This window comes from Poromitra crassiceps, assembly GCF_964638095.1.
Source record: "Poromitra crassiceps genome assembly, chromosome: 14".
Taxonomy (NCBI): Eukaryota; Metazoa; Chordata; class Actinopteri; order Beryciformes; family Melamphaidae; genus Poromitra; species Poromitra crassiceps.
The window spans coordinates 11,453,583-11,465,586 of NC_139633.1; positions in this window are offsets into that span (position 1 = coordinate 11,453,583).

Below are 12,004 nucleotides of genomic sequence, written 5' to 3' on the forward strand. Positions count from 1 at the left end.
GTTATCCCGCATGGTGAAACGTGGGACCAACTAGCTTTACTGCGGCCTGCTGTAGCAGTGTCAAGCTCGCTAGAGTTAGCTAAGGGGACGAGACAGGAAGTGGTGCATAGAGTTAAAGCATAGAATGTGTCAATTTTGAGATTTGGCTGTGCAGAGCAACATAGAGAAGTTAGAGAAGTATCCTACCGAGTACCGGTATTATAAAATAATAGTGTAAACTAGGGGTGCACCGATCACGTTTTTTTGCCACCGATCACCGATTGCCGATCGCCTATGGGAAATATCTGCCCAACCGATCATCGACCGATCACAGATCACCGATATATAAACTCCTCAAAGAAAGTTTGGAAACGTTATTTTAGGTCGATTATTTCTCCCCTTTAATAATACCAATTGACATTGTATTTTATATCGTTGGTAAGCCTGATTAGTGATAGGGCTTTTTTTTTATTAAAAGAAAAAGAAAAAGTAATATAAAAAAATATCGGCAATCAGCCGAAATATCGGCAATCAGCCGATCGCATATTTGAGGTCAAAATCGGCCGATACAGATTGCTTGCCGATCGATCGGTGCACCCCTAGTGTAAACACATTACACACCGCCCAGCTATATACAGTACTAGGTTCCGATCTAGTCTTGTTATCTTACACCAGTGTTGTAGTCAAGAAAGTCACTATATCACAAGTCCAAGTCAAGTCTCAAGCCGGACTCGACTACAACACAAAAGATCCAACAAATTAAACTAGAATAAGAATAGAGAAGCCTGTGAATCCTAAAGCCGCTGAGCTGACCAGTAACCTGAATGGAGGTTCAGGTGAATGCTAGGCCAGTTGGTAGTAGTGGAGTCCAGGTGTTATTACACACACTTAGTCACCAATTACACATTAGTTAGAGAGACAGGAGGAGCTGGAGTCACTCAGGAGTGTTACTAAATTAATTAAACACACACACACTACTCTTGGGAGGTCTGCCCAGTGAATGTGTGTCTAGTGTGCGAGCATATGTCTGATTATGTGATTGTCTGTGTGGCAATGGTGGTTGGTTGTCATACAGGTGCGGGTGTGCAAGAGTTCAGTTGTCTGCCAGTGGCTATGGTTGAGAAGTCGGGCTCAGCTATGATTTTTGAAGGAATGCTTTGATGAATAAGGCACTAGATCCAAGGTAGATTCCATGTGTGCGTGCGTGCGTGCGTGCGTGTGTGTGTGTGTGTGTGTGTGTGTGTGTGTGTGTGCGTCTGTGTGTGTTGCATTTATCAGATCGTTCCTGTGTAGCTTCCTGGCTCAATCCGTAGTTTTCATCTAGGACTTTGTAAGCTACGTGGTCAGGACCTAGCTGCGGAACTACAGTGTGTCAGGCAAGTCCCCAATGGTAGACATATATGTATTTAAAGTGTTTTGCTCCTCGCTATTTCTGATTGATATAACGATAGTGATTTAACTCACATCAAGTTCATGAAAGATTTGACATTGTTCTAAACAAGCCCCCTCTTGAGTGGATGAAGCGCCTTCAAACTTCAGTTTTCCATAATACCATTATCAAGTAAATTGCGATACCTTGGTATAATTACCTTGATCAAGTGACACCTGGGTGGACACGATTGATAGCCTCTATCTCAAAACAATGCTATTTCGTGTTTCTCCAAATTAATTTCCTGTTGCGTTTGCCGTTTAACTCCTTCCACCATCTGCTACCAGAAAAGCTGAGATCTTTAAATCTGAAAGCTTTAGCTCCGTTTGCTCTGGAAGAACAGCGCCCTCTAACTGTTGTGCCGTAAAGCAATCCAGCAGATTTCCCGTCCAGCAGCAGAGGCTGCTGCTGCTGGTTCACGTTTGTTTACAGTAATAATTATACTAACGAGAGTGCAGTGGAAATTATTCGATTGGTTTTTATCATGATAATGGAGAATAGCTGAAATCTACTTGGAAACCATATGAAAAAGTCAAAACAAAGATCAGATCAGATCAGAGGATTTAGGATCAAATGTTCCCCCGAGGCTGATTGTTTGATGATGTTTGATGCTTTTAAAAGCAGGTTTTGGACGTGTTTTTCATAGTAAATGATAATTAGATGCGGGCTATGCTTAGGCTTGAGTCAACTGACACCCTCTAAACATACACCAGCAATTATTTGATAAAGGTGTTAATGTGTCACAACAACAACAATTGAATGAAGCATTGTGGTGCTACAGAGATGCCAGCAGCCTATCAACTCCATCCAGATGCTTGTTTGGTACAGACCCCTGTAAAAAATCACATCACTTTTTTATCTCGGTGAAAATGAAATACAAAAAATGACCACTCCCACTAAGATCATATCGCAAATTTCGCAATATCTGTCAGTATAATCGTGATATATATATATTTATTACTGCATATCTATACTCAAAGCACGGGCTAGAAGTCAGTGCCTCCACCGCCTCCTCTTTCTCCTCGACTTCTTCTGCCTCTCCTCTGCCTTCCTTCTCTCTCTCTCTCTCTCTCTCTCTCTCTCCACTCTGTGTGTTAGCTGGTCTCTCTCTCTCTCTCTCCACTCTGTGTGTTAGCTGGTCTCTCTCTCTCTCCACTCTGTGTTAGCTGGTTGCCAAGTGCTAAGAATGTGGGGAATGCGGGATTGCAATGTTCTGATAAAGTTTGCTTTGTTCCCCCAGTGACCTGAGCGAGAGAGAGAGAGAAAGAGAGAGAAAGAGAGAGAGATACCCATAAGTGTACACACACACACACACACACACACACACACACACACACACCTACGCACACGCACACACTTCCATACTGTACTTGCACATGAGCATCTCATTCTGCTATAAGTAGACAGTGGTGTGTGCTGACAGCTTATACATACATGTAACTGAGACACTAGTACAGAGGACATCACACACACACACACACACACACACACACACACACACACACACCTAGCCACTAACACCAGTGTTGTGCAAGTTACTTTCAAAATGTAATATACTACATACAGTATTACCACTTGTTACTTTCTTTTACTTTTTGTTACATGTTACTTTCTTTTGAACGTAATAAGTTACTTTACAATATGACTGTCTTTGTAGAGTAACTCGTTACTTATTACATTACTTTTGCATTACTTTCACCAGAATAACTGCAGTAGCAGAATGACATCGCCGCCCCGGAACCATCCCGAAAAAGAATTAAAATCAGAGTACTGTAAACCGGTCAAAATTCTAAATGTTATCCTTTTCCTTTACATAAAAACACACTTGATTAGGAAGTGATTGTATCTTTATTTAAATAATATGCTTTGATTGAAAAAATAATAATAACTCAATTTTGTAACGTGTGTTACTTGACAAAGTAACTGGTATACTATTACTCAAATCCTATTAGTAATAAGTTATATTACTGAGTTACTGCTAAAAGTAATATATTACATGTAATATGTTACTTCTGTAATGAGTTACCCCCAACACTGACTAACACACACACTCATACCATTAGAGCTAACTGACGTGGGAAAATGAGCATTCCTGAAGCCGTATCTTTGCCCGGCATTGTCAGACCGTCCATTAGCTCTATTTACAATAGACTGTCTGCAGTTAAAAGCATTCAGACGTTATGGGAGCAAAAGTCAAGGGTTCTCAAGGATCCCAAGGATTGCTTACAAAGGTATAGCAGACATTTATAAATGTCAGTTAGTTTGCCAGTCTCTTTGATGTCAGTGGGAACTGTCTTTGCTATTCTAACCCCTAAATGTGAGTCTGTGTGAATGAATGCGTGCGAATAGAACGGATGGAGGCAAAACGGAGCGAGACGGGGACACAGCGGGCGGCGCCATTTTGAGGGAGAGCAGCGTTCGCTTGGGCTGAAATTGTTCATCTTTGACCAAGAGAAGGTGATCAGATGCAAGGAGGACTGGTGCCTGTAGCAAGCATGATAACCTGTTGCTAGGAAGCAGCTAAAGGATGTAGTTGGTTAGCGTTAGCTACAGCTTGAGCTGCTAGACCTCTGGGTTAACAGAGCATGACTAGCTATTGGTTCCACCTGTTACTTGACTTCATGATAGTTCTGTAACTATGAGATGTTTTTTTAATAATTGATAACAGTTTTGCAATGGGATAGGTTTCCTCTTCACTTCACATGCTGAACTGTAACACTACTTGCCTCGATGTTGTCGGTGTCTGTTGTGAAAACACCAGTACATACTTTCTCGGTTTCGTACCACCGCGTACATGTACTGTACGTACTGTAGCTCAGGGGACGGTGACCTGTGTGTCTGACATGTGGAGGAGAACCTCTTTGGTTGGGCCACACGTCCACCATTGTTGTTGTAGTTCCTCTGGCTGCCATTAGATATCACTAAAGAGCCAATGATCCATTAACCAAATTACTTTGTTTTAATTTACAAATAGAAAAGAACATCTGTACATTTGGGCTACACGATGAATTTTATTTTCATCGTCATCACGATATGTAATATGGGGTAAATGTAAATATGTTTTTTTTAACTCGATTTTCAAAAAAATGCTTCAAAAGTTATGAAATTTGTGAAGATTGTCTTGTTAACCACAGACCTTATTTCATGCATTTAACCAAAATCCCCGTACAAAAATCCCATTCACTTTGACACATTGGAGCTGGAAGTGCTGGCGTCCATCTTTTCCGGACTCATTCCTCCAGTAGGGAGTGTGACAGCCGGTTTATGCCGTAAACAGAGATGGGTATTTTGTGATTTGTGTGTGCGTGTGCATTCAGAGAGAGGGTGAGAAAAACAGAGAGCGAAACAGGAAGTGAGCATTTTGGGTTGGGGGAGCAGGGTAGAAAGGCCACTGTGGGAGTCCTCCAAAATCATTTGCGTGTGTGAAGAAGTAATTAGTTTGTGTGTGTGTGTGTGTGTGTGTGTGTGTGTGTGTGTGTGTGTGTGTGCGCGCATGTGTGCGTCCATCCGCACGTGCGTGTGATCATGTGTGTATGCTTAGCTGTGGGAGTGTGTGATGGCTAAACAGAAAGGCTGAGTTGTGTTTACATGGTAAATATGTGTATGTGTGTGTGTGTGTGTGTGTGTGTGTGTGTGTGTGTGTGTGTGTGTGTGTGTGTGTGTGTGTGTGTGTGTGTGTGTGTGTGTGTGTGCATGTGTGTGTGTGGTGGGAGTTAAGGTTGTGGAATGTCACATGCTGATAGAATGCTTACTGGACAACAAAGCGAGGGAAAGAAAACATACTGGAAACCATTAACTATGCCGGGCACTGCTCAACCAGCCAGCCTGTACTGGAAAACTGCAGAAGAAGAAAAAAAAGAGAAGGCCTTCTTAGTTTTTAAAGTGGAGGGGCATCTGTCTAACTTGCCTAATGGTAGGCGCCTATGATCATAGGTGTGGGTGTGCATGTGCACACCCATGCGTGTGTGTCTGCAAAACATATCCATGTTAAGAAGTGATTAGATCTAGCATTGAGTCCTATTTAAAAAAAAATCTACACATGATACAATCCAAACCCCCCCTTCCTTTCTGTAAGCCCCAGCCCCCCCCCCCCTTTTTAGTTTTATTTTAATTATAATTTTTTGCAAATTGGCCCAAGGGCCACACTCACTGAGTGATGTCACACTCACTGAGTGATGTCGGGGCCGATAGTTGTATGCAGATTTAATTGAAAGATTTGCAATGTGTTTGAATGAGCTATTACCATGTGGAAGTGGAATTGTGTGTGTGTGTGTGTGTGTGTGTGTGTGTGCAGGAATGCGTCCATATGTGTATGATATGTGTTCATCAGTGCATTCTCCTCTCCGGGCCGGTTGGCAGTACGGGCTACTGTAAACATCCTTGACTGGAAGCTGGTGCTCAGTCCTTGGGCTTTCAGTCGGATGTTTGCAGCAGCCGACTGCTAGTACCATCACTAGAGCATTCGCCCGTGGCACCTGCTCTATAGGCTCAACTGCTAGTACCATCGCTAGAGCATTCGCCCGTGGCACCTTCTCTATAGGCTCAACTGCTAGTACCATCACTAGAGCATTCGCCCGTGGCACCTGCTCTATAGGCTCAACTGCTAGTACCATCACTAGAGCATTCGCCCGTGGCACCTTCTCTATAGGCTCAACTGCTAGTACCATCGCTAGAGCATTCGCCCGTGGCACCTTCTCTATAGGCTCAACTGCTAGTACCATCGCTAGAGCATTCGCCCGTGGCACCTTCTCTATAGGCTCAACTGGGGTACGGTGGCTCAGTGGTAGAGCTGTCGCCTCGCAGTCAGAAGGTCCTGAGTTCGATTCTCGCCTGGGACACTGCGGGCGCTGTGGTTGTGTTCCCCCCATATCTTCAGTGCCTACTGCCCAGGTGGGGTATCTCGTCGTAAGGGCCTTTCTGTCTGTGTGGAGTTTGCATGTTCTCCCCGTGCTCCCCCAGGGGGGTTCCTCCGTATATAACCCCCCCCCCCCCATTAAAAACATGCAGAAGATCAGATCGTCATCGTCATCCGACCAGTGACGACAACATCCGAAGTCGGTCCCCGGGCGCTGTACGAGAAAGCGACCACTGCTCCTGGCCTGCCCCCCGGAGGAAAGGACAAAGCCAGGATGGGTTAAATGCAGAGGACAAATTTCACCGGCCACCGTCAGCATGTGTGTGTTTGTGGCCCTCCGTGCATGTGTTGATGTGTAACCGTGTGACAATAAAAGACGGGCTTGTCCGTCTAAAAATCGTGTTTAAAAATCGTGCTAGTACCATCGCTAGAGCATTCACCCGTGGCACCTTCTCTATAGGCTCAACTGCTAGTACCATCGCTAGAGCATTCGCCCGTGGCACCTTCTCTATAGGCTCAACTGCTAGTACCATCGCTAGAGCATTCGCCCGTGGCACCTTCTCTATAGGCTCAACTGCTAGTACCATCGCTAGAGCATTCGCCCGTGGCACCTTCTCTATAGGCTCAACTGCTAGTACGATCCCTAGAGCATTCACCCGTGGCACCTTCTCTATAGGCTCAACTGCTAGTACCATCGCTAGAGCATTCGCCCGTGGCACCTTCTCTATAGGCTCAACTGCTAGTACCATCGCTAGAGCATTCGCCCGTGGCACCTTCTCTATAGGCTCAACTGCTAGTACCATCGCTAGAGCATTCGCCCGTGGCACCTTCTCTATAGGCTCAACTGCTAGTACCATCGCTAGAGCATTCGCCCGTGGCACCTTCTCTATAGGCTCAACTGCTAGTACCATCGCTAGAGCATTCGCCCGTGGCACCTTGTCTATAGGCTCAACTGCTAGTACCATCACTAGAGCATTCGCCCATGGCACCTTGTCTATAGGCTCAACTGCTAGTACCATCACTAGAGCATTCACCCGTGGCACCTGCTCTATAGGCTCAACTGCTAGTACCATCGCTAGAGCATTTGCTCATGGTACCTTCTCTATAGGCTCAACTGCTAGTACCATCGCTCGAGCATTCGCCCTTGGCACCTGCTCTATATGCTCAACTGCTAGTACCATCACTAGAGTATTCGCCCGTGGCACCTGCTCTATATGCTCAACTGCTAGTACCATCACTAGAATATTCGCCCGTGGCACCTGCTCTATATGCTCAACTGCTAGTACCATCGCTAGAGCATTCGCCCGTGGCACCTGCTCTATATGCTCAACTGCTAGTACCATCGCTAGAGCATTCGGCCGTGGCACCTGCTCTATAGGCTCAACTGCTAGTACCATCGCTAGAGTATTCGCCCGTGGCACCTGCTCTATAGGCTCAACTGCTAGTACCATCGCTAGAGCATTCGCCCTTGGCACCTGCTCTATAGGGTCAACTGCTAGTACCATCGCTAGAGCATTTGCTCATGGCACCTGCTCTATAGGCTCAACTGCTAGTACCATCGCTAGAGCATTTGCTCTTGGCACCTGCTCTATAGGCTCAACTGCTAGTACCATCGCTAGAGCATTTGCTCGTGGTACCTGCTCTAGGTCAACTGCTCATATCAAATGAGTACAGGAAGGCGCTGGTGTTGTCACCACCAGACACTGCGATGAAGAATTCCTCAGTGCCCTGCCAGCACTTTTCTGCCAGAGGAAAAACACTATAACACACGCCCTAACTGATCTCCCATTTGTAACTTTCCACTTTTGAATGATCCCTCCCCGCCCTTTGCCCCCGCCCAAATATCCTGTTTCAACAGGAAATACATCACATTAAGGAAGTATAGTACTAAGTAGCCACAGTCCCATCATCAATGAAAGCATGTTCAAATGCTTTGGTCTAAACTGTGACCTTCATTGCAGCAGGATATTCTGAATACACACTGCTTTGACCAAAAGCTCCTCTTTAAACAGTGAAAGTTGGAGATCTAAGTGTACAGAAATGACTTTCTTCATGGCGGATTATTATCTCAATTTGAGAGAAAAGCGAGGCGGAGGAGAAAGGGAAGCGATGGGAGAAATGGCTGGCGGTGATAGCTGTCTCCAGTCAGGCCATTGGGTTCCCAGTGGATGGGAGTGGCTTCATCCGCTCCTGAGAGACGAGAAGGAGGGCAAGGGAGAGGAGACAAGGAGATGGAAGAGAAGGGCGAGCAGTTTGGTCTGCATGTTCTCCCTCCGTTCTCCCTCCGCCCCTCTACTAGTGCTGGACGCCTCGCCCCTCCACCATTACATGTACTCAATAATCGCTCATCCCGTTCGAGACTTTTTTCATCCCTGGCACCGAAATGGTGGAACGAACTCCCTCCCTCGGTCAGGACGGCCCAAACTCTTCCCATCTTTCCAAAAAGACTAAAAACTCACCTTTTCGGTATTCCTTCATGAACTGACCTTTGTTCTGATCCTGTCACTGCCTTGTTTTACTGTTTATATTGTTCTATTTTTGCTAGTCTCTGACTTGTATTCTTGTTGGTTTTTATTGTAAATAACTTGTTGTACCTCGCTTTGGATAAAGGCGTCTGCCAAATGAAATAAAGTAAAGTAAAGTAAAGTATGTTCTCCCCCCTCGGTCCAATCTGGAAGGAAGTGGGTGTAACATACACTATACAGTACAGCACCATAGACAGGGAAGGAAGGAAGGAAGGAAGGAAGCATTCTAATATTACCAGCCACCCCACCCCCAGCACACACACACACACACACACACACACACACACACACACACACAAACACACACGTCATCCCATGAATGAAAACATGCTAGTGTGTACACAGTACAGTAATAGCTAACAACAAAGTACACTAATGTGAAGCTGAAACTACGCAGAATAATGGGAAGTTGTGTACTGCTTCCAAAGTAAAAGCATGCCGTAAAGCAATGCAGCAGATTCTCAGATAAGTCTCAAAATGAATGTGGTAATGATGTATTGGTGTTAAAGTGCTACACATAGCATCTTTAAGTGTACGTGACATTTGACACTCAGAAATTGAATAACTTCTGCGAGGGCCGTGCTTGTGTGGTATTATCACATTATGACCTTCTTATACTGTATTTTGCAATTTGCATTTGGTCTACATATCACTCTTATTTTGAAATGTGGGTCAGTGCACAGTTGCGGAGAACAGCGTGTCCGTGTCGGCAGAGGGGCCTAATGGTGGCCTTACATGGAGTGGTCAGTTTCTCAGACATAGTAAGTTGATTTTGACAGTGAAATTGAAATTTTGAGTGTATTTTTCCCACATTTGATCCGTGTATACTCCAATTTTTTTGACCAGCCACCTCCAAGGTTTTACATGGTTCAGGCTCAATTTGAATATGTAACAAAAATAGCATTAGCAGCATCAGTGACAAGTAACGACTACTGTACCTCGAGCACGTAGAGCTCATTGTGACTTTGCCCTTTGACCTCTGAGCTCCAGGAAGTGTAAACATCCTACACTCTCGGCGTCGGCCCCCTGGTGGCCGGGAGTGGGACTGTTTGCGCTGCCTGGCTCGGGAACTCGGCCAGAAGCGAGAGTGGAGAAGTTAACTAAATATTCTTTCTCAAATATGTACTCAGAGTAACTTGCTTTTTTTTATGTACATTGTTAGAGACCTTTATATTGCTGCTCCTGTACATTTCAATATTTAACTATTGTAGCTTATTTTTGCTTACCTTATTTGTAGGGGTGCTCCAAAAAAATCGATTCTGAAAGGATCGCGATTCTTAATGCCACGATTCCTGGATCGATTCCAAACTCCCAAGAATCGATTCTTCTTCGTATTGTAAAAAAAAAAAAAAAAAATTACAGTGCACCTGAACGCAACATGCAAGATACGAATATGAATAAGTGTCCAAATGTTCATGTCATTTGTGTACTGTACTGCCACGGTGCCACCACCTCTTGCACTTAAGAACTCTGGTTAATGTATTCCCCCCAAAATCTATAAATCCTTCTCAAAGTCTACAGATCCCCCCCCAGCCTATAAATCCATCTTATCTGAAGAACATAAGGGGGGAATTCCCCCCTAGTTTGCAAAATGAATTTAGGCCCTGACTGTAATACTTCAGAAGTTGAATTTGAAGTTCAGCATTAATACATTTGTCATTTTTGTCTTATATTTACCTTTGTGTGTTATTGCAATATAAAACTACATAATTGAGAATCGATTCTAGATTCTGGAATCGAGAATCGTTGGAATCGAGAATCGTTGGAATCGAGAATCGATTCTGGAATCGGATCGTGACCCCAGGAATCGGAATCGGATCGGATCGTGGCTTAGCCGGATCGGAGCACCCCTACTTATTTGCTTACCTTTTCTTATTCCAGTTCTACTTGCCAATAGCATTTTTGTTTTCATAACGTAGAGAGACATTTTGAAAAGTAGATCTATCTACAGTACCGTATATATATAAATTTGGCAATGTGGACTCTGTCTGTCTGTCTGTTTGTTTCAAGAATTCTGGCTGGCCACAGCTATGCCGTTTTACGTGCGATCAGGCTGAAACTTTCAGGGGATGTAAAGAGCACCCATGCCGGTGAACTGACGGAGCCACATTTTTTAATTAGGGCAGATTGCCCTAAGGCTGAGGCTATAGTTCAGTGATGATGTCATTAGTGATGATGTCATCAGTGAAGTCATCAGTGATTATGTCATCAGTGATGATGGGCTATATAAGTGACTAGGCATCTCGCACACTATGCGCGCTCAATTCCTAGGCTCGCCCGCTGCGCGACCTCGCCCGCCCTGCAGCTCGCGTACGCAGTTCACCCGCTGTGCAGCCTCGCCCTGGCTGCTCCTTGATGACATACTTCAGGGATGCTGGATCACCTGTCCTGCAGCTGGCAACATACAGCTGTCCATGCTGAAGACGGGGGTCTGAAGCCAGACTCCCACTTCTTTCAGTGTCTGCCCCCCCGGGACTTCATTTTGCTTTTATGACATCACTGATTACATCATCAGTGGGACTCTTATGACATCACTGATGATGTCACAAGTGCTTTTATGACATCACGGATGACCTCACAACCTCTTATGACATCACTGATTATGTCACAATGCCTCTGACATCACTGATGATGTCACAATTTATGACACAATGATGACATCATCACTGGGACTTTGTGTGTGCATGTGTGTCTTACCGAAAGAAAGAATGGAAAAATGAATATCGTGAAATGTGTGAATACTTTTGCAAACTAACGTTTTAACTTGATTCTTTAATTTCTACTCCACTTTGATAGAAAAGAGTACTAGATTTTAGATTTGTACTTGTACGGTACCTGTACGGATACAACTTTTTGTAGCACAAGAAAATATGTAAAAATTCGGTTTAAAACATCTGATACATGGAACACTCCATTTGACTTTGTCCTACTGCTGATCTGCAGGCCCTGAAAAAGGCTTAAAATGTCTAATAATTTTATCTAAACTCAGTGGCTCAGAATCCCTTAAATACCATCAAATACACCATCTGAAGTCTTAAATTAAGTTTGTTTTGTTTGCGGAGAATCCAGCCTGACGGTATGTTCCCATACGTCCGCATTTAGTACTTTTTATTGTAAGCCATTAAAAAGGCTTTAAATCACAGTGGATGAAACTCGCAGACTGTTTAAGTAAAGCACCGATGAAGTATTATGTAAAAAAAGAATTTGTGCAATTCC